Genomic DNA, 22,903 nt, shown 5'->3' with positions numbered 1-22,903 from the left:
CACATTGCAAAGGACTGCTACAAAAAGTAGAATGACATTAAAAGTGGGAAGTTGCAGCAAGGTAACTATGCATCATCTAGCAAACATGAAGGTGATGAACAGAAGTGAGCAGCTGTTTGTGACGCATCACATGCTTAGTTCCATAACAGGGGATATGTTAGGATCTTAAGATATATGGTATGTGAATTTTGGCACCTCTAACCACATGACCAGTTATGCTGAGTGGTTTAGAGATATGTAAAAAATGGAAAAATCAGGTTATGTAGAAACAGGTGATGATATTGCGCATCCCATTGCGCATGTTGGTAAAGTGCCATTGTCTATGCATGATGGCAAAATGAAGTACTTGGCTGATGTACTTCATGTTCCTCATATTACAAAGAACCTGGATTCTATTATTAGGAGACATATGGTTGAGCAGGGTCTAAAGTGAGGTTTAATCCTCAAGGATGTTTTGTGGAAGACTTCAGAAATAAGTGTTGCTTCAAGGTTGCAAAAGGTAACAGAAATGGCAGGATGTTTACTTTGGATGTGAACATGCATGAGATAAAGGCAGCCATGTTTGCACATGGAACATGTGTCATTGCAGATATTGACATATGGCACAAGCGCTCGCTCATGTGAATGTACAACAACTAAAGTCTATGCAAGCCCAAAATATTGTTGTAGGTTTGCAAAGTTTAAGGTTGATGGTATGCAGTATGTGAAGCATGCCAACTTGGTAAAAGCAGACCAAACATACTTTCCCACATGAAAAGCATGTCAGTGCAAGGCCATTGGATGTCATACATTCAGATGTATGGGGACCGACCAAGACTGCAACAACAATTGCAGGTTGCAGGTACTATGTTACATTCATTGATGACTACACTAGGAAAGTGTGGGTTTATTTCATGAAGGAGAAAAGTGAGATGTTTGCTCACTTCCAGAGATTTAAAGCCTTGGTCAAGAAGGAAAAAGGCATGCAAATAAAATGCCTAAGGTCATATAGTGGGGGAGAATATTTCTCCAATGAGCAACGATTTCCTGAGAAAGCAGAAAATCAAGAGGCAATTTATGTGCAGGTACACTCCGCAACAGAATGGTGTTGTAGAAAGGAAAAACAAGCACATTGCAGAAGTGGCACGTGCCTTGATGGTGGCTGAAAAGAATATGCCACATTACTTTTGGGGCAGAAGCAGTAGCAACAACTGCTATGTGCATTATGAATAGGACACCCACTACAGTTGTTCATGGTATGACTCCTGAATAGAAGTTTACAGGCATAAGACCGGATGTGTCTCACTTGAAAGTGTTTGGGTGTAGTGCATATGTACATGTTCCTGAGATAAAGTGAGAACAAAGTTGGATCCAAAGGTAGAGAAATGCATCTTCATTAGTTATGCTATGGAGTAAAAAGGTTATAGATGCTATAACCCTACCATTCGTGAGATGCGAGTAAGCAGAGATGTTGTCTTCGATGAGATGAGTAGCTGGTATACACTAGTAGTGAAGGCAACAGGAAGATGTAGATGTTGCACCACATGTAGAGCAGCAATCACAAGTGCTGAGTGGACCTGCAGAGGAGCAGTGGATCCAATGTTAGCCCATGGTCAGGCAGGTTGAGGAATGATGCAGGTACACATGTATCATGGAAAGGGAAGGAAAAGGTAGATCAACCTTTTGTGCCTGATCTATTAGCAGGTCACTCATATGTGGATGGTGACTCTAGTGGCTTTGAGCAGAGCCTTGATGAGGAGCTTGGCATTCCGTCTGTGGTTACTCTTGGTGTAAGGAGAACTAGGGCTATTTTGAGGACACCTGGCAGTGATCCAGGTGTACGCAGATCTACGAGGGTTAGATACCATGTTGACAGGTTGAGATATGATGGATATACAGTCCATCATTATGCTTAAATGGTAAAAGCAATACAGGAAGTTGAGATATGATGGATATACAGCCCATCATTATGCTTAAATGGTAAAAGCAATACAGGAGGTTGAGATATGATGGATATACAGCCCATCATTATGCTTAAATGGTGAAAGCAATACAGGAGGTTGAGCCCACTTGCTTTGAGCAGGCAATTGGAAATAAGAAATGGAAGATGCCATGGATGAGGAGATGGCAACATTGGATGCAAATGCAACATGGGAGTTAGTGCCTTTGCCTAAGGAAAAGAAGGCAATTGGATGTCAGTGGGTGTATAAAGTCAAGCACAATACTGATGGTTCAGTGAGTAGGTACAAGGCAAGATTGGTTGCCAAGGGCTATGCGCAGACTTATGGCATAGACTATGAGGAGACATTCAGCCAGGTTGCAAGAATGGAAACCATGAGAGCTGTCATTGCTATGGCTACAACGAAGGGTTGGTCTTTACATCAAATGGATGTAAAGAATGCCTTCTTGCATGGTGATTTGCAAGAAGAAGTGTACACGATGCAGCCACCGGGTTATGAGAGTGATGCACATCCAGATTTCGTGTGTGCAGGTTACACAAAGCCTTGTATGGCTTTGTGTACAAGAAGAAGTGTACATGATGCAGCCACCGGGTTATGAGAGTGATGCACATCCAGATTTCGTGTGTAGGTTACACAAAGCCTTGTATGGCTTGAAGCAGGCACCCAGAGCATGGTCAAACAAGATCGGGGAGTATCTTGTTACCATTGGATTTCAGATATCGAATGCACATCCAGATTTCGTGTGCAGGTTACACAAAGCCTTGTATGGCTTGAAGCAGGCACCCAGAGCATGGTCAAACAAGATCGGGGAGTATCTTGTTACCATTGGATTTCAGATATCGAATGCAGATTTTTCACTATATGTGAAAAAGACAGATAGAGGGATCATGATATTAGTCATCTATGTGGATGACTTGATTATCACTGGTGATAGTGATGTAGACATACATGATGTCAGGATGTAGACATACATGATGTCAGGATGCTTTTGAAGCAGAAGTTTGAGATGAAGCATTTGGGTGAGCTGCGGTATTTCTTGGGCATAGAGGTGGTGAGATCACCTCATGTTATTTTGCTATTGCAGAGGTAGTATGGCTTGGACATGTTGTCCAAGTATGGTATGACAAGATGTAAACCTATTTCAGTGCCATTGGAGCAGAACACAAAGCTTTCTTCAAATATAGGTGAGCTTTTGGAGGACCCCACTACATACAGGTGCATAGTGGGTAGTTTGATCTACATGACCATTACAAGGCCAGACTTGAGCTATGCTGTTGGACTTGTGAGTCAGTTTATGCAGGCCCCTAGGAAGCCACACTTGGATGCGGCTAGATGGATCCTCGGGTACATAAAGTCCACAGTTGATTATGGACTTTTCTATGAGGCTAATATAGCGATACAGTTGCATGGGTACACAAATGCTGATTGGGCTAGTAGTATTGTAGACAAGAGATCTACCAGTGGTTTTATGTTCTCGTTTGGGAGTGCTGCTATGAGTTGGAGCAGTAAGAAGCAGGCCAACAGTTGCTTTGTCGAGTCGAGAGAGGCAGAGTACAGGGGTGCTGCTATGGCAACTTGGTTTCAGAAGCTACTTGGTGACTTGGGAGAGCCTGTGGTGGATAGGACAGTTGTTTGTCATATATTGTGACAACATGAGTAGCACACAGTTGGCCAGTAACCCAGTATATCATGCTAGAATGAAGCACATTGAGGTGCATTATCACTTTGTGAGGGGGAGAAGGTTCTAGCAGGAGATGTAGATCTGGTATATGTCAGCACAGAGGATCAGGTGGCTGACATCTTCACGAAGGCATTGAACACAGAGAAGCTTCACAAGTTTAGGAGCTTACCTGGAGTGCAATGTGTGGAGTTGAGCTCGAGGGGGAGTGTTGAGATATCGAGCTCAACTAGTGCTACGGGCAGACATTGATGACCCGCCTGGGTGATAGCTTCTGCATCTACACCACTGGCATGGTTCGTGAGATTATGGGTGATATGTGGCCAGTGCGATGGCACGCCATGTGACAGCCATTTTGGATAACTAGAGACTAGCATAGTTCTAGCGCCAGCTCATTTAGTCGAGTTCACATTATGGACCAAACCTTGTATGTTGTAGTAGTTGAGTACTAACCCATATAGTGTGCACTCTTATCTTTATGTTATGTTGGTTGAGTAGAGAAGAAGAAGATAGAAGAAAATTCAGCTATCCATCTCTCTCTTGTGTCTTGCTCTCTCTTGTGTGTGTGTGTGTGTTTGCTTGCTAGGGTTTGAAGCTCTCCATCTCCCCCACATTCTCTTTACACCACAGTCCTCCAAGCCGCCGTAGATTCCCCAACTGGCTAAGTAAACATTGTCATAAACTTCATGAAGAGGGCATTCAACTACCCTATCTTTGGGCAAAGCTCCAATGAAGGAGCAGGAGCACGATCATAAACATCAAGATTTGCTTCCTCAAGAATTAGTCAAACCATGTCAGATGCCACAATGTCTCAAACCTTTGGTGTCGAGGATACTTATATGGGTTTATCCCAAGCTAGCCATGGCCAAGTAGCCCAACAATCAGCTTGGGATGAGCAGTCCACAAAACACCCAACAGTAAGCACACAATGTAATTAGGAGTCCCGCCATCTATAGGAGCCCATTACACAAGCTTCTTCAGCATAGAACCCATGAGGAGGGATGATTACACCCAATGTTTGGAGTCGTTATCTTGAGCTAAGTATTTTATTTGTTATTTATTTAAATCTTGAATATGTTGAATTTGTGGACTTTGATGAGTTAATTGGGTTGAATAAATCTATTTTCTTGCAAGTTCCTATTTTCTCTATTTTCCTAGAATTGGATCTATGGATGACCCCCCTTTAAATACCTAGTGTTATTGGTATAGCTTGAGACCATGCTTGATAGGTGTATGTTGTTGAGGTGTAACAAGTAGTGCCATGTTTAACGAATGTATTATGGTCAAAGTGAAACAAGTGGACCATGCTAGATAGCTGCACACGATCAAAGCATAACAAGTAGTTTATGCAATTAATGTGTCATGATAATTGAAGTGTAACAAGTGGTATACCATGCTAATTGAAGTGTAACAAGTGGCAATACACTCCATACTTGTTAGATCTCCATAGTGCTACTACGGGTGCTACTACAGGAGGGGACGGCCTTTGGCTCACCACCCAGCCGTAGAGGAAGAATGAGGATTGCCCCTCATCCCCCACGCTATATAGTGTGTGGCTTGCCATCCACACGTCCTCTCCCACTGAACCCCAGATGGCCACCCATGTCCTCGGCCATCCGGTCTACCGTCGGTCACATGCGTTACAGCCTACGTGACATTACTCCCCCCTTAAGAAGAGTTTTCGTCCTCAAAAACAAACTAGGAAAACCTCTTGGAAATTGCACTACGACGTTCCCAAGTAGCTGCCTCCTCATCCCTATCTGTCCATTTAACAAGTACCTCCTGGTACACTTTATGTCGGGTTTGTCTGTCGTCACGATACCCTAGAATCTTTTCAGGTTCATGTGGTATCTTTGGTGGCTCTATCAAGTCCACCAAAATCTCTGGAGAAACTGCATTCTCTAACCCGTGAACTGATTTCTTCAGTTTACTGACATGGAAGACAGGATGGACTTGAGAACTCTCTGCGGTAACTCAAGTTTATATGCTACGTCCCCAATCTTCTTAAGGATTTTAAAAGGACCACAATATCTTGGAGAAAGTTTATCACACTTTTCTGTTTTCATGGTTTTTGGACTGCGTAGGAACCTTGAGGAATACAAAGTCACCTTCTGCAAAGGTCACCTTTCTACGTCCTTTATCCGCATAAGTTTTAGCGCGATCCTAAGCGCAACGAATTCTCTCACATGCGACTCTGAGCATATCATTCATATCTTCAAGGAAATCCTTGACAGATTGAATCTTCTCCTTTTCTAGGCCTATAGCCATCGGAGATCTCGGCTGGAATCCATACATTAACATGAATGGTCGCTGAGTGTTTGGAGCTATTATAGGCAAACTCCAATAAGGGCAAGTACTCTTCCCAACAATTAGATTGCTTCTTTCTAATATAAGAACGCAACGTATCCTCTAGAATTTGGTTAACTCTTTCAGTTTGACCATCAGACTCCGAATGATCTACCGTACTCATACTTAGAGTAGTATCCAACTTTTTGAAGACTTCCCTCCAAAAATGATTGTTGAACTTTCTATCTATATCCGACACTATATCTGCGGGCAAGCCATATAGCTTGTAGAGATGTTCAATAAAGAGTTTTGCCAACTCTAGTGTTTTAACAGTTTTCTTGGTGGCGATAAACTTTGCCATTTTAGTTTACCTGTCCACCACCACCCACACCGAGTCATTCCCTCGACTCGTCTTGGGTAAACCGGTAATGAAATCCATGGAAATGCTTTCCCATTTCCCCTGCTGAGGAATCTCTAGCGGATGGAGTAGTCCTCCAACCTTAAGACATTCATGTTTATTGACCTGGCACTTATTGCATTTCAGCACATAAGTCTGGACATCCTTAAACAAACTAGGCCAATAAAACTGTCTTTTTACTAGTCCATAGGTCTTCTGAATCCCGGGATGACCCGCACTTGGACTATCATGACTTTCTTTAAGAATTTGGGCCCGAAAGTCACCACCAATAGTTGGTACGCATACTCTACCCTTGTAGAGTAAGTACCCATTGTCAATGGAGTAATTAGCATATTTCTTGCCCTGACAAAGTTTATCACCCCCCTTTGAAGCCGTGGCAGTCAAAGGTGATGAAGGGCCTATGTCAGAGCTCTCCGACTCCAAACTATACCCAGAAGACACGGCTAGTCTCTCCGGACTAACTCTCGCTTTCCTTCCCGTTACACCTTCGGCCAGTCTCTCTGGACTAGCAATCCGTGCCAACGAGGGAGGTGGTCGCGTCTGTGAAGAAGTGCCTACGCATATAGCGCATCGTCAGACCTCTCTAAAAGATGGATCTTGCTCACATAAACCACGTAGTGACTCCAAGAAATCATTCTTGAAGATTGTGAAACTAAGTTCATTAATCTGTGGCATGCAACTAAGTGCGTCTGCCACCACGTTATACTTACCTTTCTGGTAACGTATCTGAAGGTCAAACTCCTATAGAATCTCCGCGCACCACTGAGCTTTTCTACCCTTCAGTTCACTTTGACTTAAAAGCCATTTCAGACTTTCATGGTCCGTCTGGACCTCAAAAGGAGAACCATATAAATAGTGTCTCCACTTTTTCAGTGCATGAACTATTGCTAGTAACTCTTGCGCATCGTAAGCCGAGTAGTTATGCTGTGCACGATCTAACTTTTTACTCTCAAATGCAATTGGGCATCCCCTTTGTATAAGTACGGCCCTAATGGCCTCATCACTATCGTCTGTTTCCAAGACAAACGGCTCATTTGGATCGACAATAGTTAAAACAGGTGTAGTTGCGGCCACCTTGAGCTTATCAAAGCTCTTCTGGTGGGCTTCCCCCCAACTAATGTTTTTTGTTTTTGACCTTAACTAGACAGTCACAACAGGACTGCGATCTTCGCGTAGTCCTTTACATACTGTCGATAGTAGAACCCCGACATGCCAAGAAAAATCTGCAGTTCCTTGAGATTCTTCGACACTGGCCATTTAAGAATAGCCTCTACTTTTTCTGGCTCCATCCGCGTACCATCGACGGATATAATATGGCCAACTTAGTGAATTTCTGTTTCAAAAAATTCACATTTGCTCTTCTTTGCAAATAGTTTGTGCTCTCGCAACAACTCGAACACTAGACGCAAATGCTCTATGTGTTCTTTCTTTGTCTTACTATACACAAGAATATCATCTAGGAAAACTACTACGAATTTTCCCAGATATGGACGTAAAATGTTGTCCATCAGCGTCATAAACGTCACTGGAGCATCGGTTAGCCCAAATGGCATAACCAAAAATTCAAAATGCTCGAAACGGGTCCTAAATGCTGTCTTCGCAACATCTTCTGCTTTAATTCTAACCTGATGATACCCTGATCTCAAGCCTACTTTTGTAAAGTATCTCGATCCATAGAGTTGATCAAACAACTCATCCATGCGTGGCATCGGATATTTGTTCTTAATCGTTATCTGATTAAGAGCCCTATAGTCTATGCACATCCGCATAGATCCGTCTTTCTTCTTTACCAGAAGAATAGGCGATGCCCATGGACTTGAACTAGGCCGAATAAAGCCTTTGTTCAAATATTCCGTCAATTGTTTTTCCACCTCCTGTGCCTCGGAGTGGCTTAATCTATAAGCAGGTTTGCTTATAGATTTTGATCCTGGCATAACTTCGATGCCATGGTCTACTTCTCTAGATGGTGGTAAGCCATCTGGCAAATCATCAGGAAAAACATCCTGAAATTCCTCTAATAAATTCATTAAAGTATCTATGTACTTTTTCTTTAATGTCTCTTTCGCCTTGGATTTTTTCTTGTTTGAATCGCATGCATGCCAAACAGGGTTTTCAAACAGTGGGTCTCGTCCAAGGCTATTTTGTTTTCCTTGTTTGTCTACGCAAACATCATCTATAATTTCATCTACGGAAACAGAATTTAAAAAAGGGTAACAAGCATATACCTTTGCTATCTGGCCTCTGCGGACCGCTACGCACAGCTCCATGGAGGAAATAAGTGGTGTGGCGAGGACAGTACGGTCGCCCTACAGGGTAATGACTCTACCTCCATGCTCAAAACGTAGCGTATTATGTAGGTAACTCCGAGCTAGACTACGACAGCCCAGACTAGGGCCCAAGCCATACAGCCACTCCCTGCCTAGATATACGTCTGCTCTGGCTAAGTGCATTATCTGAAAGTCAAGCGGAGCCTCGTAGTCCTGCATAGATAATGGGACCCCCAATACTACGGTATTCCGTACCGTTTTGTCATACCCATTGGCTAGGCCAACAATATACTCATGATCACTCTGGGTCTCAGTCAACCCCAACTTCTTGACTAACGAGTAGTTCAAGAAGTTGTGGCTAGCTCCATCATCGATAAAAACTGTGACTCTACAGCCACCTATGCTGCCATACATGCGCACCATGTCATTCGGACCTACAGTAGGCTGCCACATCACTGGTGTTACCGAACAAGCGTGATGCTTATCACAATGACACACTGTCACCTCTCTGAAGTCTGCGGAACTGAGAGGGAGTCTTCACTGTATGCAATTGCCTAGAAGATTTACCATCTCTTTTGGGCTCGTTGTTGCTGCTCGTGTTGGCTTTAAGCTTTGGACACTCAGCCTTCGTGTGCCCTACATCGTTGCAATTAAAGCAGCAATTTTTCTTTCGCGCTTTAATATACTGCTCTTTCTTTTGGACTTTGCTGTCTCTTTTCTTTTTGGATGGTCGTAATTTTTTAGACCAATGACCATTCTGTTCTCCCTGGTCCATCCTATCCCCCTGCTTATTATCACTGCGGAACCCTTTTCTTTTAAGGCCTGACCTCCTCTTCTCACTACCCTCGGCCCTGCACCACGCACACTACGGCACTTGATGTCATCAAATATCTGCGCATACTTAATTGCCTCTGCTAAGTCTTTAGTCTATAAGGGCTCTACGTACTCAAGGCAATCATCTTTGAGGCCTCTTTTAAAGCCTCGAAATGTCTGGAATGCATCGATCCCCTTTAGCTTGAGTACTATCTCCCTGTAGTCTGAGATGTACTGAGTCAGGGATTTGTTCTCCATCGAGCACTTGTCCCATAACTCCCAGCTTCTCTCCACCTCATTAACAGGCAAAAACTCTTTTTGAAACATCGTTTCAAACTCCGTCCAAGTGGCAGGACGAGTTGTCAAACTCATCCCCACCACTTGTAAACTTTGCCGGTTAATGAGAGGCTAGCCTCTACGGGCTGCACCCGGCTAGGCTGCTGTCGCAACGCATGCAAGTCTGACCACTTCGCTAGAAACATGTTGACTGAGTCCTTGTTTCTCTCCTTCTCCTCGCCACCAAAACTAGGCAGCTTCAAGTCTTTCAATAACGACGAAGCTGTCTCTACGGACGGCCCCGCAGGCGCATCGGCCTGTACTCCTGCAACCACTAGCAAGGCTACACTCACCCGTGCCGTAGGAGCTCGTCTACCACCCACAAGGAGTCAGAGTACTAGCCGAGGCGGCTGTCAGTGCGTCTAACCATGTGGAGATGCTCTCTAGCATCATGAGACTAAGTCAGCTTGGACTTTATTCATATTGTTCAGTTTTGCATTAAGATATTTAAAAAGTCCACTAGAGAGCTTCGTCTCTGTCAGGACGTCGACAGGGTCCAATAGGTCATAATCGTCGTTGTCATATTCCAAGAGGTCCTCCTCGGTCCCCTCGGCGATGTCGGTCTTCATGTCATCTGGCTCATCGGCCAGAAAGGGGTCATCTGCTACTTCGGCCGCTGCGGGCTCGCTGGGTCCTAAGGCGAGGTCAACAGACGAGGAGGGTGCTGGCGTATCACGCGTGATCGACGAGCATACTTCGGATCGGACAACGGTCGGGCGTATACGGCTTGATAATTCGGTCAGGGTCCAAACCCGCGACCGAGGACAAGAGACCTGAAAACCCTAGAGAAGTAGAAGGCGGTGGGGACACACTATGCCTAGCAGACATATTTTAATTCTTGCACAAATAAAAATGCGAGAACTCGAAAATTACAAAAAATGCTAATAAAATGAGCAGTGGAGAGAGAATAGCCACCCCCCTTACGGTCGCCTATCGTCGACTATCGATTTGTGTTACGCTGTGAGCCTCTACAAGCGTCGCTACTCCGAGATGCTCCGATCCGAGAGAAAGGTGCCTGCAATGGAGAGCTTGGGTGTGTGCAAGGGCGACTTCAAAAAGCTCCCGGGCCAAGGAGGGCTCGCTACTGGTTGTATCCACTAAGAAGGAACCTGGGCGGAGGCCGGCAAAAATGCTTACGGGGCCCAGCACGACCCGCCGAACATCGCGACGAGCGCTGGTGAGCATGGTAAAGATGACATCACTGCGCTGAGCGAGGGCCAGCGGCGGGGAGTCAGCATAGACGATGCCCAGATCGCACACGAGCTGAGCTTTGCTGCGCGTGTGGTTGTAGACAGTGACCGGGTAGCCCGCCCGCTACAGGTGCAAGCACATTGGCAGGCCCATCAGGCCCGTACCTATCCACCCCACCCATTGGCAAGCCCATCAGGCCCGTACCTATCCACCCCACCCATAACTTGCAAGCTGCCCCCGCTGCCATGTCCCGTGTCTCGCAACTGCTGCTGTTTGTATAGATGTTGGGCACTGCTTCCATGGCCTGCTCAGTGCTTAACTGTGTACATGACTTCTTGCTGTAGAAGATGATGAAGACCTTTGGGATAAGGTTATCCCCCCAATTTTGATTGAGAGCCAATCATTAAACAGCTGGGCCTGCTTTGCATGCCACTCGCAATCTTGATGCCAAGCTCTGATACCAATGTTAGATCTCCGTAGCGCCGCTACGGAGATCTAACATTGGTACTACTGGAGGGGATGGCCTCTGGCTCAACACCCAGCCCCGCAGAGGAAGAATGAGGATTGCCCCTCATCCCCCAGGCTATATAGTGTGTGGCCTGCCGTCCACACTAGCCTGGCCGCCCATGACTCCGCATGGGTCCTCTCCCACTGAACCCCGGATGGCCACGTCCTCGGCTATCCGGTCTGCCGCCGTCGGTCACACAGGCATTACAACCTACGTGACAATACATGATGATGTGTATAATGATACTCTCATTGTAGTGAAACAAGTGGTGAGTGTATATTATGTTTGTGCCTATCAACCTTTCATATTGGGATTAATTGTAGAGAAGGCAATTAATTGGAACAACTAATGTGTTTATGTTTGTGAGATAGGTGATGAGCAGTGTGTGTGTCGCACATGGAGGATCTTATCTATATCATCTCGGATTATTATTTCTTCATATTATTTTGTTGGCCACGTGCCAAATGATTGTACATATTATTTATGCATGCTTGTCCATGATGTTACTATATTCCTAGCACATATGTTAGAAGAGTTTTGGTTATTTACACTTAGTGTGTGAACAAGCTCTAGTGCTTGAGATATTTTTGTAAAAGTGAAAAAGCAAGCCCTATTTTGTATGCATAACTATTTTGAGCTCATTGGGCTATATATATATTTATGCACGCTTGCGCATGGTGTTACTATATTCCTAGCACATATGTTAGAAGAGTTTTGGTTATTTACACTTAGTGTGTGAACAAGTTCTAATGCTTAAGCTATTTTTGTAAAAGTGGAAAAGCAAGCCCTATTTTATGCGCACAACTATTATTAGCTCCTTGGGCTATATATTGAATACAATTCTCAAAATACTCATGTCGTGGAAGTGGGATCTACATGTATGAGGGGGGAGATTGCACCCAATAGTGTGTTGATGGTGATGTTTACTCTATTTTCTTATTCTATGCTATGCTTTAATCTTATTAATTTGATAGTCTATGGTTTAATCCTTGATGTATATGTGAGTTTGATTAATTCTTCAAGAAGTACATGAGGTCCCATAACATTACTAGCATATACTCTCTAAAATATCAAAATTTGTTTTTCATATGTCGAGTCAATCTTTAGGAAATTGATCTGACATTTCTTTTTCTCTATTTTTGAGGGGTTTTTTTTAAAGAGATTGTAACATTGCCTGATAGGAAGACAACATAGCCATCACTGAGATAAGGGAGGAGAGGAGAGCTCTTTTTCACCACCCAATCATAGAGGAATTGTGAATAAGCTCCACACTGTCGGGCTTATGAGAGTGAGCGCCGTATCTGACCAAGCCCTATGTAACTTGTTACCAGCTACGTGACATTACCTTCCCCTTAAGAAGAGTTTTTGTTTGTGAAAACAAATTTGAGATAGTTTTTGGTAAGCATACTCAAGTGTTTCCAAGAGGACGCTTCCTCATCTCCGTCCTTCCATTTGACAAGTGCTTCTTGGTACACAGTATGCCTCATGTTCAATCTCTAAATCCAAGAATATTTTTGGGTTCATGTGGAAGAGACAATGCTTCAATAAGTTTCACCAAGATGTTAGGAGTAACTATGTTATCTTGATGATCCACTATTTTTCGTATTCTATAGACATGAAAAACATGATTTACTCGAGAGCTCTCCGGCAACTCAAGTTTGTATGCTATGCTACCAATCTTCTTAAGGATTTTAAACGGACTGTAATATCTAGGAGAAAGCTTTTGACATTTTCCCATCTTGAGAGTCTTTGACTTCACGTACTTTCCAGAAAACAAAGTCACCCTCTACAAAGGTCACTTCTCTGCAACTCTTGTCAGCATACCTTTTTACATGATCTTGTGCACTACGAATGATATCTCTTGCTATTTTTAGCATATCTTGCATGTCCTCAAGAAAATCTTTGACATATTGAATTTTCTCCTTCTCTAGCCTTACGGGCTAACGGAGATCTTGGCTAGAAACCATACATCAACATGAATGGACTAAATCCAGTCCTTGCTGAATATTTTGAACTATTATAACTCGAGGCAAAACTCCAAATGTGGTAGGTGAGTACTCCTCCCAATTGGATTGATTATTACTGACCTATGCTCAAAGCATGTCCTCTAACACTTGATTGACTCTCTCAGTCTGACCATCAGACTGCAGGATGATCAATCGTACTCATACTCAGAGTAGTGTCCAAATTTTTGAAGACTTCCCTCTAAAAGTGACTATTAAACTTTCTATCCCTATTTGAAACTATATCTGCAAGCATGCCATATAGCTTGTAGAGATGTTTTATAAACAACCTAGCTAACTCAAGAGTTTTCACCTCCTTTTTAGTAAGGTATAAATTTTATCATCTTGGTCAATCTGTCAACCACTACCCAAACTAAATCATTCTCTCGAGTCGTTTTAGATAAACCAATGATAAAATCCATGGAAATACTCTCTCATTTTTCTTTGAGAATATCCAATGGATGTAGTAAACCTCCAACCTTGAGGCACTCATGCATATTGACTGGCACTTCTTGCATTTCAGCAAGAAGTCTTGGATGTCCTTAAACAAACTAGGCCAATATAGTTGTCTTTTAACTAGTGCATAGGCCTTTACCCCATGGTAAGACCAGCACTTGGACTATCGTGACTTTCAATAAGAATTTGGTGCCGAAAGTCACCCAATAGATGGTACTCAAACTCTACCTTTGTAAAGGAAGTATCCATCGTCGATAGAAAAGCTCTTAAGCCACCTTCAGCTTTGTTACCAAAGAGGTAAATTTAACGAGTAGTGGATGCACTAAGTCACATGCCAATGGTGAATGAGTTGAGCTTCACCATATTCAAGAATAAGTTCTTGGATCACTATGTGGTTTGTGTGAGCATGATCCATCTTATTCAGAGGTTTGACTTGCCATACACGCGTGCACTTGCCAGCACAACCATTGCCTTCCTTGTTAGAAAGGAGTGCTAATCCAGAGCGATCAGCTGAGGTTCCTATAAGAAGAAGAGGGAGTTCTAGTCGGAGAGACTAGATGAGGCTCTTGGGTTATGTACCGAGACGACAGAGAGCTTGGGGATGGACCCTTCTCTACCATTCGACGTTGTTTCAAATGGAGGTGTTAAAGTTCATCAAATTCTTGTAGGATCACCTTGCTTTTCTACCTTGCAACTCATTTTGACTAGAAAGCCATTTTGTCGGTGTACGGATCTAAAAAGTAGCACCATATAAATAATTTCACCACTTTTTAAGAGCATGAACTACTACAAGTAACTCTTGCTCATAGGCCAAGTAGTTACACTAGGAGACACGATTAAGTTTTTTTTCTTTTGGGCATCCCCCTTACATTAAAACCACCCCAATGGCTTTCCCACTAGTGTTTGTTTCTACTACAATAAACAACTAATTAGCGTGGACTATTTTTAACATAGGTGCGACTGTAATCGCAACCTTAAGCTTTTCAAAGCTCTTTCGTTGGAGTTCTTCCCAAAAAATTGACTTACCTTTTGTTGTTAACTGATTAGTCAATGGGACTGCAATCTTCGTGTAGTCCTCTACATACTATCAATAAAATCCTGACAAACTAAGAAAAATTTGTAATTCTTCTAGTTTTTTTGGCTGTAGCCATTTGAGAATGGATTCCACCATCTCTGGGTCCATCCAAATTCCCTCGGCAGACACAATATAGCCCAGATAATGAATCCCATTTGCTTTTCTTCACAAATAGTAAATTTTTTCTAAGTAATTCAAACCCTATATATAAATGTTGTAAGAGTTCTTTCTATTATTTACTATAAGCAAGTATGTCATCTACGAAAACTACTACGCATTTTCCTAAGTATGGATGTGAAACACTATCCACCATCAATGTCATAAAGGTTGCTGGTGCGTTTGTTAGGCCAAAGGCATAACCAGGAACTCGTAATGCCCAAATTAAGTCCTAAAAATAGTCTTGGGAACATCCTGCTCCCATATACAGACCTGATGGGTAACCTGACCTAAGATCTATCTTAGTAAAATATCGGGCTCTAGCGAGTTTATCAAATAACACATCAATTCTAGGCATTGGATATTTATTCTTAATCATTTTTTGATTAAGAGAACTAGGTTTAATAAAACCCTTCTTCAAATAGTCGGCGGTCAACTTCCACTCCACCTCTTGTGCTTTAGAGCGGCTATGCTTATAAGTAGGCTTACTTATTGGTTTTGAACCAGGTAATACCTCAATGGTATGATTAGTAGCCCTCAATGGTGGAGCACCATTTGGCAGGTCTTCAGGAAAAACATCCATGTTTTCTTGTATCAACAAGTTTAAAGTATTTACGTACTTTTGATTTTTTGAATTTTTATTTCCGACTTTGGATTGTTTTATGTTTTGAGCAAGTAGATAAGACACAATTTACAAATAGTGGGTCTCCACCAAAGTCATGAATGTGTTTTGTTTCAACAACGAAAATAATATCATCATCAAAACAAAGAGTACAAGAATATACCTGATCAACATGGTTGAGCTCGATTATATGGTATAACTCCATGGAAGAAATCAACGGTGCCGCTAACACATCATGCTCACCATACAATGTAATGATTCTACCCTCAAGCATAAACTCAAAGCTGTTGTGCTGGTAATTGCGACGCAGGCTAGGGCCCAAGTGGAATAAGCACTCCCTCCCTAGTATTACATCAGCTCTAGTCAAGTGTATCACTTGAAAGTCAAGTTTGGTCTCATAACCTTGGAATGAGATAGGCACTCCTAAAACCACCATGTCCCAAATGGTCTTATCAAAGCCATTTGCCAACAACGACCATGTACTTATGATCACTACGAGTTTCAAGTAATTTCAATTTCTTAACCAATGCATAGTTAAGAAAATTGTGTGTAGCACTATTGTCGATCATTATGATGACTCTACGATCATTGATCAAATCGTGTATTCAAATCAAATCATGTGTCCCAAACGATGGCTGCCACATTGCCTATGTAACACTATAGGTGTGGGTGCTATCAATGTGACAAATTGTCACATCTAAACTCTGCGGTCTAGAGAGGCAACACCTGCACCGTGTGTACTTACACATGGTAATGAAGCTTCTTACCTCATGGAGTTTCTTTGGTTGTGGCCACTCATTTATTACCTTAAGCTTCTCAAGATCCATTTGGATACCCTCCTTAGAGATAATGTGGCCAAGATAATTAATCTCTTTAAGGAAGAACTCACTTTTCTTCCCATTACCATAAAGCTTATCAGCATGCAATTCTTCACAAATTGCTTTTAAGTGCTCTTTGTGTTCTTCCATTGTCCTAGATATAGATGATTATATCATCGAAGAACACTCTAGTGTATGCCCTATGTTTCCTAAATAGTCTTTCCATTAACCTATGAAAGGTTGTTGGAGCATTGGTAAGATCAAAGGGCATCGCCACATACTCATACAAACCAAACTGCGTACGAAAAGTAGTCTTGTGATTGTCATGAGGTACTATCCTTATTTGATGATAGCCACACTTAAGGTCTATCCTACAAAACTAAGATGAACCTTGTAGCTTATCAAAAATGTCCTCTATGCGAGGGACTAGAAATCGATTTTTAATTGTGTTCTTGTTTAGTGCACGGTAGTCCACACACATGTGATAGGACCCGTCCTTCTTTTGCACTGATAACACAGGTGAACAAAAAAAGATGAACTAGATCATACCATCCCCTTCTCAAGTAGCTCATTTACTTGAGAGAGTATCCCTTCTTGTTGTGCATGAGAAACACAATATGGAGACTTATTAGGAGGTATACTTCCTGGTACTAATTCAATCCTATGGTCATACTCTCCTCTTGAAGGAGGTAACTCACTAACTAGGGACAGAGTCTAAAAACAATCACTATATGCTTGAAGGAAAGTCATATAGTGCATAGAGCTCGTATTAGTATTATTTTCTAGAGAAAGTGTATCATGAGAGTCTTTAACAAAAATCATGTACACAAATAGAGCAGACTTTATTATCTTTTGTATAATATCACTAGATACAAGATACAAGAGATATGGTGCTTTCCTTCTTTTGTATAATATCACTAGATACAAGAGATATGGTGCTTTCCTTCTTCTCAGTTCTAATAATAATAGCTTTACCCTTATGATGAAAAGTGATGTCCCTATTAAGGTAAGTGAGTTGTATGGCCATACGATGAAGCCATGGCACCCCCAAAATAACATCCTCATGCAACAAAGGAGTTACATAAAACTCCTCTTGATCAACATACTCTTGAACACGTATCTTAAGCTTCCCAATCAAAGGCAATACAGGGACTCGTGGCCCTTTAAAGGCTCCATAAGCATCGAGTGCAAGTCCCATTTCTTGAAGGAAAGTCATATAGTGCATTTCATCATTAGAGCTCGTCCTTCAGAGGCCCGTTTGCACTCCGTAAAATTCTGGTGAGATCCTAGGAAAATTCTGGTGAGATCCTAGGAAAATCTTCCATGCACTTTTGAAGTTAAATTCACCTTTTGGCACTCCTCTTGCCTTGAATTCACTTTCATACATGCCTCATTGTCCATCCATATGTGCTTTCCTGTGCCTTTTCTCTCTCAGATGACCACTTTTAGAGAGAAAAGCCTTGATAAAGCACAACATTCATCAAACTTCAATTTTGATGACAACTTTAATACATATGCTCTTGGCTCCAAGTGTGGGTAGTCTCTGACACCTACCTTCCAACTTCCAATTTTCTAGTTCTAACTTGTGGTTTATGTTGATCGTGGGGGCAGGTAGCATGTCTTACCCACTTCTCTATTCTGTCTCAAATACAAGTGTAGTTGTGGTGATCAGTTTTGGAAATTTTCTTCATCACTTTTTTCAAGTTTTTAATAGGAACCATCCTTCTCTTTTTCAAAAGTTGATGTACCTTTCAAATATAGCATCTCTCTATCTTTCAAATTCTTGGTGTAAATCAAACAACTTTGACATTATGGAATTTTTAACTTTATTGGGTAATACTGTTGATGGCTTCTGTCATAATTTTTTGACTTTCCTAAATGATTTTCCTTATCTTAAACTGGCCATTTAAGAAGGGAAGATGCCAGGAAAAAGAGTTGGGGATTATATGCTAATGATTATACCTTAGTCAAAATGAAGAAGACACAATGAAGGTATAATCTATGAAAAGGGGAATCTCTGTAAGGGATTCCAATGAAGCACAAAGGCTTAATAGCATGCTTCATTATGCCTCCAAAGGATTGTACAAAGGTTATACCAAAGAAAGTTTATCAAGTCTTTCTCTCTCTAGAAAGGACTATTTGAGATGGGAAAAAGCACGCATGGACAGACAAAGCGGCATGTATAAAAGTGGATTCAAGGCAAGAGAAGTGCCAAAAGGTGAATTCCACTTTAAAAGTGTATGGAAGATTTTCCTAGGATCTTGCCAGAATTTTACGGAGCAAAAATGGGGCTTCGAAGGACCTAAAACGGTTGAATTACGGCTTTCAGGCGGCGTCCAAAGGGGGCTCATGGGCAATAATTATCAAAAGTGGAAAGGGGGCACCTCATGGTCCAAGTTGGACTCATTTCCACCAACTAGAAAGCTGGAAATGGGCGCCCAACCTCCCTCACTTGACACCTAGCTTCCACCTCTCTTTAGGCCATATTGATGCTAAATTTGGCCTCCAAGCTTAACCTCCTCAACTCGAGTTCTTTAAAGGGGGGTATCTTGCTCATTTTTCAGGCTAATTGAGTGTGGAAAAGCACAAGTGAAAGCTCTCAAGCTTAAGCACTCCTATGCTAGCCATAAGCTTATATAAATGTACAACCAAGCATAGCTAAGTACACAGTCTATGGAACACTTTCAGCTCATGTTCCAAGCCCAAGCCTCATCAATCTTCTCCTTTTCTCCGTAAGAATTCATGGCTCAAGTAGCCATTGAAGCTTTGAGAAGAGGAAAACGTAGCACAAGGTCCCAAGCTAGCACATGTGATTTTCCATATCCATGTTGCTAAAGGTTTTGGTGTAAGTACAAAAGTGCATTGTAATGATCTCTTCCTTTTGGAAGAAGAAATAATGCAAAGCTTCTTTGGAGGGGGGACCGGCTCCAAGTGAATCCGGTCCTCAATGGTGTTCTTTTGTGTGTTTGAATTATGAATTGTGTGTGCATATGACTATGGTGTTGCAAATTGTGTGATTAGAAGTGTTATGTACTACCCACACAACGATAATTTTGCAACTATGTTCTCTTTCTCTGCAATTTCATTCTCTCCTTCTCTAGTATTGTGATTAGGGAGTTCTCTTCTCTCTTCTTTCACTTTGAATTCGCGCAAATAAAAGGAATAAATGATATACTTTGACATTGGTATCAGAGCTTGAGGCTATTCTCTCCTTGCTTAAGAAGAGAAGTCCTACGAGAGCTTTAGAGAAGGAAGTGACTTGAGAAGTTGCACACACACTAGAAAATTGTGTACACAATGTCTCATAGTAATCAAGGAAAGCAAATTTTTGATAGTGGTTTTGATATGGCACAAGATAGTGCCATTGATGATGGTAAACAACTTGTTGGCTATCTTTTGACCAGGTTTAAAGAGATGATGAGCAATCCAACTCTCCATGCTGAGTTACAAGCTTAAATTGCAACCAACAACATGAGTTCTCTTTTCCAAAAAGAGGGAATTTCTGAGAGGCCTCCTGGTGAGACCTCCAAAAAAGAGAAATCCCTATGGTGAGGGAATTTCTGAGAGGCCTCCTGGTGAGACCTCCAAAAAAGAGAAATCCCTATGGTGGAGAGAGAATTAGCCCATTCTCTACCTCATGAGCAAAGAGGCAATGAAGACTCCCAAGTGAGGCAAGAGAATGTGCAACGAAATGAAGCTTTAGTGGAGGATAGGAGTGATGCTTCTTCTCCCAGTGATGATGAAGAAGTAGCTCCTAGACAACGCCGATCAAAGAAGTCTCCCACTCCTCCAAAAAGAAGAAAGTCTCCTTCTTCTCATCGAGAAGAAAAGGCTAGGAGACAAAGGAAGAGAAATAAGAGGTCACCATCTTTTCTTTCCTCTTCATCTCCATCATCTTCGGATGAAAGCAACGGCCATTCCTCTAGCTCCATCGGTGAGCTACAAAGGAGAGGACATAGAAGGAGCCATGCTGCTTGGAAGCACTCCAATAAGCTCAAGAAGTTTAAGGAAGGAGGTAAGAATATTACCTTCTTAACTTATGATGGTGCTTTTGGGGCCACTGAAAAGGTCTTGGCCTTCATACAACAATTTGACGCTGCCTTTGGAGATGAGGGCTTCACTGAGTCCTCTAAGTTATGTCATATCTCCATGCATTTCTAAAAATCGGCACGTCAATGGTGGGTGAGCTTACGCTCAAATGGAGAAGCCCCTAAGACTTGGAAAGCCATGAGAATTGCCATCATGAAGCAATTCTTAGCTACCAATTCTTAGCTACCAAATGGAGAAGCCCCTAAGACTTGGAAAGCCATGAGAATTGCCATCATGAAGCAATTCTTAGCTACCAATGTTGAAGACAAAGTATTCACTGCCTGCTGCTGGCGAAGCTTGAAGATGGCATCCAATGAGTCTATTCAAAAGTATGTAGACATGTTTTGGGACTTACATCTCAAAGCCACTGTCTATAAAAGAATAGACTTTACTGAGCAAAAGCAACAATTTTGTGCGAGCTTTCCAGAAGAGATGAGTGAGTATATCAATGCTCAAATGCCCAAATCCATTTCGGAGGTCATCCACCATGCGATAATTGCCTCAAAAATTAACTTCCAACAACGTGACAAGAGGAACTATCGGCCCAATGAAAGCAAAGAGCGCAATGATGGGAAAGGAAGAAATTTCAATGCGCCTGACTACAAATCAAGCCAAAACCAAGGGCGTCTATTAAGGTAAAAATCGTATCTCTCCCGAAGAACTTGAAAAGTTTAGGAGAGAAAATAAGTGTTTCAAATGTGGGGAGCAAGGCCATGTCTATAGAACTTGCCCCAAGAGAAACACCCGCAGTGACCTTCCTAGAGCTACAACAGTTGAAGCTCAAGAAGAGGATGGCCATTGCAAGGGATCCCCACTTTCCTATGCTTGGGGAAAAGTAAGAGAGCATGATGCTCTCATTCTCTTTGATCCCGGCTCAACTCACAATTTCATATCCACTGAGTTGGCCACAAAGCTAGGAATCCACCCTCATGAGATGGGGAAAACGGTGGATGCGGATGGGCATTTCAAAGGGCAAGAAGCTCCAGTGACTCTTCTCATTGGAAAACTAAGGCTCCACATCCAAGGTTATGTGGATAAGGAAGATTTTTATATTTCCCCTCTCAAGAGAGATGTATTGCTTGGAGCACCATGGTTTGATCGCATGGCTATTTCCATGAAGTTTCCCGAAAGGAAAATCACTTTCAAATGTCGGGAAAAAGATATGTATATACAAGCTTGTGAAGAAGGGCGTACTATACCCCTTGTAAATAGTAAAGCTTTAGATAAATCAATGAAAAGTTCTATTTTTGTTTACATGATTTTTGTCAAAGATCTTGTAAATGATGATTGTGTTTCCTGTAGTGAGAGCAAAAGCTCTAAGGAGGAATTAGAATTATCTCAATTCCTCAAGGAAAATGAAGATATTTTCATAGAAGACATTCCCTGTGAGTTACCTCCAAAAAGAGGGGATGATGATCATTTCATAGAGCTCTTTCCAGGGAGTTCTCCACCTAATAGACCTCCTTATAGAGTCTCTTAGGCTCAACAAGAGGAGATTCTAAAGCAAGTAAATGAGCTAGCTCTGAGAAAGGCATGGTAAGGCCTAGCTCATCTCCTTTTTGCTCACCAGTCTTATTAGTGCAAAAGAAGGATGGTACATACCGCATGTGTGTAGACTATCGTGCAGTTAATAGGAGTACGGTTAAGAATAGGTTTCCAGTGCCACGTATTGATGATTTGTTTGATAAGCTACAAGGTTCTACTTATTTTAGTAGAATAGACCTTAAAAGTGGCTATCATCAAATCAGAATTGTGCATGAAGATATTCCAAAGATGGCCTTTAGAACTACTTTTGGCCTATATGAATATCTAGTTATGCCTTTTGGTCTAACTAACGCTCCTGCTACCTTCAACCGCATGATGGAAAGGATTTTCAGGCCTCATAGGAGATTTACTGGTGTGTTCTTTGACGACATTATCATCTATTCCAAATCCTTGGAAGAACACAAGGAGCACCTCTAGGTAATATTTCAAGTTTTGAGACAAAATAAACTTTATATTAATCAAAAGAAAAGTGAGTTCTTTTTAAAGGAGATTAGATATTTAGGTCACATAATTTCCAAAGATGGGATCCAAATGGACCCTGAAAAGTTGGAAGTAATTAATGGGTGGCCTGAACCAAAGAATCTCCATGAATTAAGAAGTTTCATTGGAATGTGTGCATATTATAGACATTTTATAGAGAAATTTTCGTTTATAGCTGGTCCATTGCATGACTTAACAAAGAAACATATTAAGTATGTATGG

The sequence above is a fragment of the Cibotium barometz genome, chromosome 43, assembly GCF_041138505.1.
Source record: "Cibotium barometz isolate CiBa-2024 chromosome 43, ASM4113850v1, whole genome shotgun sequence".
Classification (NCBI taxonomy): Eukaryota; Viridiplantae; Streptophyta; class Polypodiopsida; order Cyatheales; family Cibotiaceae; genus Cibotium; species Cibotium barometz.
Note: the sequence above shows the minus strand (reverse complement) of the source record.